We start from the raw sequence: 8,553 nt of genomic DNA, 5'->3' as shown, positions 1-8,553 counted from the left end.
GCCTTCGCCTTCTTCCCCCAGGAGCTTTAAACTCGGGGTGGGGGGGGGGGAAGGGGTGGAGCTGGAGGGGTAAGGAGGTGGGTCTGCACCCAAGTCCAGGATCACCCAGACCTAGATTCATTTCCTGGCTCCTGCGCCCCTGGGTGACCTTCCTGAGCCCGGGACTGGGTGAGGATTATGGGCTTGGCATTGAGCCTGGCACGTAGGAAGCACCCAGTAACTCATGCCTCTTATTATCATTATTGTTAATTATTTTAGTCTATAAACGGTAGGATGAATTTCCATTGCTCCATTTCTACTCTTTTTAAAATCTAATTATTGCGGAATCATGGATGCAACCCAAAATTCCCCATTTTAACCACTTTCAAGTGTACAATTCAGTAGTATTAACCATATTCACAGTGTCATGCTGTGATCACCAACATCCTTTACCCCAACTTTTTTATCACCTTAAACAGAAATTCTGAACCCATTAAGTAATAAGGCCCTCTACCTCTTTCCCCCCCTTGGCCCTGGTAACCTCTAATCTACTATCTCTATAAATTTGCTTATTCGAGGTATTTAATATCAGTGAGATCAGACAACATCTGCCCTTTTCTGCGGCTTATTCTACTCAATCTATGTCTTCAGGGCTCATTCATGTTGTAGCATGTCCAAGAACTTCATTCCTTTTTATGGCTGGATAATATTCCAGCGGGTGGACATACCACATTTTGTTTATCCAGTCATCTTTTTTTTTTTAAATAAAGTTTTTCCCTCTCCTCCTCCCCCCACCTTGCTGTTTTTGTTTTCTGTGTCCATTCACTGTGCAATCTTCTGTATCTATTTCTCTTTTTGTCTTCTTTTTTTTTCTCCTCTAGGATTCACCGGGATTCAATCTTGGGGACCTCTGATGTGGAGAGAGGTTCCCTGTCAACTGCACCACCTCAGTTCCTGGCTTCTGCTGCGCTTCACCTTGACTCTCTCCTTCTCTCTTTTGTTGTGTCATCATCTTGCTGCGTGACTCACTTGTGCACTGGCTCACTGTACAGGCACTCAGCTCACCACGCGGGCACTGGGCTCACCGCATGGGCACTCGGCTCACCATGCAGGCACTCAGCTCACCGTTTGGGCACTGGGCTCGCTGCATGGGTACTGGCTTGCCGCATAGGCATGCTTTCTCTTTTTCTTTTTCTTTTTACCAGGAGGCCACAGGGATTGAACCCGGGCCCTCCCATATGGTAGGCGTAAGCCCTATCGTTTTAGCCACATCTGCTTCCCTATCCAGTCATCTCTTGATGAACATTTGGGTTGTTTCCACTTCTTGGCTATTGAGAATAATGCTGCTACAAACATTGGTGGGCAAATACTTTTAGAGTCCCTGCTTTCAATTCTTTTGGGTATATATCTAAAAGTGGGATTACTGGGCATTATAGTAGTTCTATTTTCAATCTTCTGAGAAACTGCCAAACTGATTTCCACAGCGACTGCATCAGTTTCCAGTGCCACCAACGATGTAAAAGTGTTCCAATTTCTTTGTACTCTTGGCAGCATTTATTATTTTCTTCTTTTTTTTTTTAGTACTAGCCATTTCTTGTGGGTGTGAAGTGGTATCTCAATGTGGTTGTGATTTGCATTTCCTTAATGAATGAGGTTGAACATCTTCTCGTGTTTATTGGTCATTTGTACATCTTTTTTGGAGAAATGTCTACTCAAGTCCAAATCTATTCTTGAGGGGCAGTAGAGTGTAGAACACTGTTATCTGAAAGAACTCTCTGTGATGACAGGAATGTTTAATATCTGTGCTGTCCAATACGGCAGCCTCTAACCACGTGTGCCTACCGAGCCCTTGAAAGGTGACCAGTGCAACTGAGGAACTGAACGTTTAATGTTATTTAATTTTCTTTTTTCCTTGAAAAAGATTTATTTCTTTATTTCTCTCCTCCCCTCCACCCCGGGTGTCTGTTCTCTGTGTCTATTTGCTGCATCTTCTGTTGTTGTCAGCAGCACGGGCATCTTGTGTGTCAGCTCTCCGTGTGTGCAGCGCCATTCCTGGGCAGGCTGCACTTTCTTTCGCGCTGGGTGGCTCTCCTTATGGGGCGCACTCCTTGCGTGTGGGGCTCCCCTACGTGGGGGACACCCCTGCGTGGCAGGGCACTCCTTGCGCGCATCAGCGCTGCACATGGGCCAGCTGCACACGGGTCAAGGAGGCCCGGGGTTTGAACCGCGGACCTCCCATGTGGTAGACGGACGCCCTAACCACTGGGCCAAGTCCGCCGACTTCAGTTTGCATTCACACTTAAGCAGTCACATGCATTCAGCAGCTACCAGGTGGACAAGGCAGGTGTGGAGGGTAAGCGTGCAGACCACTGGGGTTCCCATCCCGCCCCTGTTTGGAGAGCTTGGGCCTGAGCTGCTCCATCTCTCAGTGTGGGTGTTACAGTGCCTGCTCCCTGGGGGCTGTGAGGATGCAGTGGGCTAGTCTACGTACAGTGCCCGTTTCAGACGTGCTTAAGGACAGGCGCAGGGGTTGTTGCTCTCTTTAGCACGGTGTCCGTGGGACAACAGCCCTGAGGGCAGGGCCCTGCCGGCTTCTTTCTGAGCCTCTCCTAGGACCCCAGGCTGGGGTGAAGGAAAGCAGCCTTTATTGACCAGCGAGGAAAGGAAACCCAGAGAGCCTAGAGGAGGGTAGGGGTGGGAGGAGTCCGCATGTGACCGCCCACGTGGTGGGGGGACTGCAGCCCTCCTCGGAGAAGGAGGCTCAGCAGGCCCATCAAGGCAAGCTGGGAGGGGCTCCGGGGCGGCAGGTGCAAGGCTCTCTCTGCTTCCATCTCCCAGGCCAGGGAGCCGTAGGTGCTGGACCGTGTGCCCTCAACCCCCTCTCCAAATATCTGGCACTGGGGGGCGATCGATCCACCCACTAAACACAGGGCCATGAAGCCAGAGGAGGTCAGAGGTCAGGAGGGCTCTCCGGGAAAGCAGCAGCTTCTAAGAAATGGAAGCTGTGCGTTCAGCACCAGGACGGTGGGAGTGGGTATCTGGAATTTCCCTGCCCTTCTCACCCGGATGAGGATCAGATTCCTCCGTGTCCTTTCCCTTCAGCTTCTCCCACAAATATAGGCCGAGGGCCACAGGGGTGTGAGGGCCATGTGGGGATTTCCGTTTCCGGACCCCAGGGCTTTTGGGTGCCTCCAGAAGCACAGCCTCAAATTCCCCCAAAGAATTAACCAGCCTCAGAAGCCAAGGGGCTCCAAAGCGGGGCCTGGGAGGAGAACCGTTCTGGCTCCCAGCACAGGCTGGAAGCTAGTTTTTCCCAGTGTCTGGGCTCTTGCTTCTGCAGGCAGGAGCGAGCCACCCTTCAGAGCCACAGAGGAACGCCAGAGTCCTCTGGAACACAGTTTCCAAGGACAGGGCCTGGCACAGGGCTGGGGGAGCCGCTTCGCTCCACCTTCCCTGATTTTAGGGCCGGGGGCCCTATGTGTAGATCCCGGGAAGTACTTCCTGATGGTGGGAAATGAGAGACAGTGGGTTGTAGGAGCCGGCCGTGGGCAGCCCTCAGGCAGGCTGGACGGGAGGGCTCGGGTAGAGCGAGAGGCCGAGCAAGCTGGGTTTTAAAATATGCAGGATCCACAGATGGTGCCACCGCTCGGTGAGCCGCGTCTGGAGCCGGGCAGACTGAGCGTGAAATCCCAGCCCTGACCCCGACTGGCTGTGTGACCACAGGTTAACCCCTGAATTCAGTTTCCTCATCTGCACAGTGGGGACAATGAGATTTGAGGAGGGAGGGAGGCGGTGTGGGTAAATGGCCCTGTGGCCGCGCCTGGCGTCTGAGCAGGCTGGGGGGCGGGGGGGGGGGGTGCAGGGGAGGGGAAGGCCTGCAGGAAAGTGGGTGGGGGGCAAGGACCGGTCACCACAGCTGGGGCCGACCTCAGGACCCTGTTCCAGGAGACTTCCGAGACCTCCGCTCTTTCCGCAGGCCTCCTGCCCTCCCCCACCTTGATCCGGGGACCCTCATTTGCCAACTCCAGGGGGTCCTAATGGGGTTTCCCCCAGACAGCCTTGCTCCTTCCCCTCTAAGAACCTCAGGGAGCCCGAGAAGGACCTTGCCTTGAAGGCCGGCCCGCCCCGCCTGCCTCAGGCTGGCGAGCTGGGGGCGGGGAGGCTGTCGGCCATCTGAGGGACGGCTGTGTGGGCAGATTTGCCCCAGGACCCCGGGTAAAGTCAAGGCCCCTCGAGGCGCGACAGAGGAAGAGCTGCCTCCAGCGGTGGGCACAGCTGCCCCCAGGCCTCCCTCCTCCCCCCCGCGTAGGTGAGAAGGACTCTGTGGCCACTGGGCTGTAAACAGCCTGGTGAAGTCAGCTCAGGCCAGCTCTCCCCTGCGGGGGGGGGGGGGGAGAGCGGAAAGAGAGGGCGAGGGAAGTCCAGGGCTCTGCGCCCCCAGACGGGCTTTTTAAGTCGACTTTAGGCTTCTCGGATGCAAGGACAGAGCTCTCGTAAGAAGTTAAGACACGGCCCCTGCCTGCTTAGACAGGGGGTGCGGGCGGGGTGGGGCCTGAGGGCAGGGCTGGGTTTCTCCCACCAGACCCGCCAGGGTTGGGGGCAGGTCCGGGTCCTGCATCTGAGAGGGGCCCGCTTTCAACCTATCTGGAAAGCTGCAGACTCCCCGGAAGTCTCTCCGTTTTCCTCCGCATCTCTCGCTTCCCGGTCCTCGGCCCATCCTCACAGCTGGGGTCTGGGGTGGGCTGCGGGGAGGCCTGGGCTGCGGCTGAGGTCCCGGGGCCCCTCCTCTCCCTCTCCCCTGCCCCTCCCCAAGCCAGCCCCCCCCACCTCCCACCCCCCGCCTCGCCACAGCCGGGCAGAGCCGTGGGCCATGCTCTAATCTTGCTCTGGCACCTCAGCTGGGCAAATCTCCCCTTTGCCCCCAGAGGAGGGCCCCCAGCTGCCCACTGCCCGGTACCGAGGATAAAAACACCCAGTGGGAAAACACGTGGCTCGAGGTCAAACATTAACCCACAGGGCCCGGCGTGCCGGCTGCAGGGTCCCTTGGAGGCGACCCGATGAGGTGGCCTCTGGGGGAGAGCCGGCCACCAGAATGTGGCTGGTGGTGGCATCCTCTCTCTCTGGCCATTGCTGAAATTCCCAGACACTTACCCAAAGGATTCCAGCAGGAATGCTGCAGTAAACAAACAAGCACCCACCTGAGGACACAGGCCCGACGAGCCCCAGCAGACCGGCGGCTGCAGGGAGGACCCTCCCACCCTGCTCGGCGGGGGTCTGTCCTGACACCTCTCTGTTCCAGTGCCCCCCAGCTCCCAGGAGGAAACAGTGCCTCTGACCCCTGGTGCCACGCTCGCATTTGCTTTGGCTCCCCTGTGCCTTAGTTTTCCCTTCTGCCGCAAAGACGAACTCCCTTGGGATCTGGAAAGAAGGAAGATGGCAAAGTGTAGGGGCAGATGGAGGAAAGCATCTGGCCGGTGCTGGCACCCACCCCTCACCTGGAGGCCGCCTGGAGGAGGCGCTGGGGGAGGAGGACGGCGAGAGGTTCCAGCTCTGCCCCCAGCCTGCCCTTCCCGCACACACCTCGGTCCCTCCTGGAATTGCTGGGCAGGCCCACCGGTGGGCGTTCTCCCAGCTGCCCCAGCCGGGCGGGCCTGGGCCCTGGCCCTTGCCCCTCACACCCCCTGGAGTCCAGTGCCCAGCGGTTCTAGGAAATGGCTGTGCTCGGCCTTGAGCCCGCGCCAAATGCCCATTTTCTGTCAAGGAAGCTTGCCTGTGTGCAATGTACAGAGTAAAGTCCGTCTGGACACTGCCTGAGGGACAGTTGCCCCATCAGTCGGGCTGGCTCAAGGGTCGTGGGCCCTCACTAGAGCAGTAGAGGGATTTGGGGTCCCCTGGGGTCTCTCTGGAGCCAGGGAAGCCCTGCCGGACGCTTTGATGTCCACGGCAGCTTCGTGGTGGCCCAGCAGGGTGTGTAAATATTAACTTCTAAGGGGCAGCAGAGGGCTTGAGTGGAGGTGAGCAAGGGCCTCGCCCACCTCTCCCGGGCAGCCGAGAGCGCGCCCTCTGGGGTCTGGCTCTCCCGGCACTGCTGGGTCGGGAGTCCAGCTCCAGGCAGAGTTGGGAGGCTGGGCCTGGCCTCTGAGACACACCGAGGCTCCCCGGGCACAGGCCTTCCCACCCGGGACTGTCCCTCAGCCTCCTCAACTTGTCTCCTACAGGGTGGCGGTGACTGTGCCAGGACAGGACCTCGGATTCGCTCCTGCAGGCCCGGTCCTGAGGCTGACCTGGGCAGACCACGTGGGAAGCCCTGTGCGCTTTGGAAGCCCCCGGGGCCTTTGGTTGAAAGCCCAGCTCTGCCGCCAGGCAGCCACGTGGGCTTGTATGAGTCCCAGGGCCTCTCTGAGTCTCAGTTTTCCTCCTCCGTAAAATGGGGATAATTAGGTCCAGGTTTCAAGGCTGTTCTACTGGGTAAATGAGATGATCCTTAGGTAGTGCCTGGCATACAGAAGTTATTCTGCAGGTGGTAGCTCTGGTTTGTTTCTCTCCCCGTTCTGGGCCTCAATCTTCTCATCCATAAAGTGGGAACGATCAACCCATCTCACAGGGTAAATGAGACCGTCTTTTTGTTGCTGCTGGCACACGGACCCCGTGGCTGTCATCCGTGCCCCTCTGTGTGCCTCGGGTTCCTCATCTGGATTTGGCAATCTCTAAAGACCTGGGTTGGAGGTCCACGGCGCTCGGCACCTGCCCATTCAGCCAGTCACGCCCTCTCTTCCCCCTCCCCGCAGGTATCTCCCTCCTTACCATGCTGACATTTGCTTTGGCTCACGGAGCAGTTACCTGGGAGCTGAACAAAGGCCAAGGAGGGGGGCGGACCGTGCTTTGAGAGAACCACAGGCAGAGGTGGCACCTGTGCCCTGACCTCAGGTGCAGGAAGCAGACGGATGCTGCCGGGAGGTGGGCGTGAGCTGGGCGGCGGGATTAATTTCCAGCAGCCGAGGAGCCAGGGCTGGGGAGGTGTGGGGCCGGCGGGGAGAGCCCGAGGAGGAGGTTTGCATCTGGATGCCATCTGGCCGAGGGCAAACATGGAGGGGCCACTTGAGGAAATTCCTGAGCGGCAAATCAAATCCGTCGGGGAAATCGCCGAGCCCTTGAAACGAGTGTCTGAGGGAGAGGAATGCGTCTGGGGAGTGCTGGGGTAGGGGTGGGGGGAGCCAAGCTGGGGAGGGGGCTGGGTGAGCCGGAAGGAACCAAGCCTGGGGGCGTCTGGTGGGGTGGGGGGGGTGCCTCCAGCTGGTGGCCCCTTATCCCCAAAGACAATGAGGCTGGGACCCTCTGGTGGGATGACGCATCTAGGGTCCCCAAACATAAGAGAGATGCACGTTGCCTCAGAATTCTGGGTCTGGCTCTCAGCTGCCCCCAGCCCAGAGAGTGCCGCTGACCTTCAGACGTGCCCACCCCATGCGCACCGCTATAGCACCTACTGGGTGCACAGCCCCAGGTACGAGCATCCTACCCCCCAGAGGTGTGGATCAGCTGGGTGCCGTGGCTTTGAGGTCTGATCGACCCGGGTTCAAATCCCCTCTATCCTTGAACTGGCTTTCATGAAAGTTGGCTTGCTCGGCCGAGCCTCATGTTCTCATCTGCAAAAGTGCATGGTCGTGTGCTTCTCGGGCCTCCCTGGGCGTGTGGCCAGTGCTGACCCTGGGTGAGGCTCCTGAGCAAGGTAGGGGCTTAGGGGGGTCCCTCCAAGGACTGGAGCCTGCTTCCTTGAGTTTTCAGGCATCCCCCCCTCCTTGGCCCACTGTCCTGATGCAACAAGTCAGGTGCTGACCCAGTCCTGCCTTGCCCTGTCCAGGGGGCGGGAGCTTTATGATGCAACTCCCGGGGAGGGGGCTGGTGAGGAGCACACCCGCTCCAGGTCATCAGACAGCTGCCGGGCCTGGAGACACCACCCTCTCCGGGCACACCCATGGCAAACCAGGCAGTCACGTGCGTGGACGTGTGTGGGCTTTTGTGTGTGCACATGTGCCTGGCTGTATTTATACATGTTTTTACATCCGTGTATGTGTGTGTGCTTACGTATCTTCACATATGTGTGTATTAGTATATGTGTGGTTAGTCGTATATGTTTGTTCTGTGGTGTGTGCAAATGCGTATCTTTCCATATGTGAAAAACATATGTTCGCATGGCTTTGTGTTTGTATTATACAAACGTGAGTGTGCCAATTTCCATATATATGTGCTTATATCTACGTATTTATATCTTTATGTTTCTGTCTATACAATGTGTGTCACTGTGTGTGTGTTCTCTGTGTGTATATGTGAATATATAATATTCATGGGCTTGTGTGTGTAAACAGGGTATATGTTTATATGTGCCGTGTTAGTGCATGTTTGCAGATAATGTGTCTGGGTATAATTCACATGTGGGTATTGTGTGTGTGAGCCTATGTGTGTATGTGTATAAACAATGGATCGTGTCTGAATGTGTATATACTAGGCCCCTGTGAAATGTGTGTGCCTAATTCGCGGATGTGTGGATGATTGCGTGTGTGGCATGTGCCTGCACCT

The 8,553-nt window shown here is 56.9% G+C and overlaps 1 long non-coding RNA gene across 1 annotated transcript; it reads right to left on the bottom strand.

Moving 5' to 3' along the window:
• Positions 1-660: 660 nt before the first annotated feature.
• On the bottom strand, positions 661-7,738 carry LOC139439984 (uncharacterized). The gene is made up of 2 exons (XR_011650056.1): positions 7,496-7,738; positions 661-5,397 (listed from the first exon to the last, which is right to left on the bottom strand). It is a non-coding gene; the product is annotated as an uncharacterized lncRNA (long non-coding RNA).
• Positions 7,739-8,553: the final 815 nt, after the last annotated feature.

The sequence above is a fragment of the Dasypus novemcinctus genome, chromosome 11, assembly GCF_030445035.2.
Source record: "Dasypus novemcinctus isolate mDasNov1 chromosome 11, mDasNov1.1.hap2, whole genome shotgun sequence".
In the NCBI taxonomy this organism is placed as follows: domain Eukaryota; kingdom Metazoa; phylum Chordata; class Mammalia; order Cingulata; family Dasypodidae; genus Dasypus; species Dasypus novemcinctus.
The sequence above is the reverse complement of the archived record's forward strand: the minus strand, read 5'-3'. Positions and strand labels throughout refer to the sequence as shown.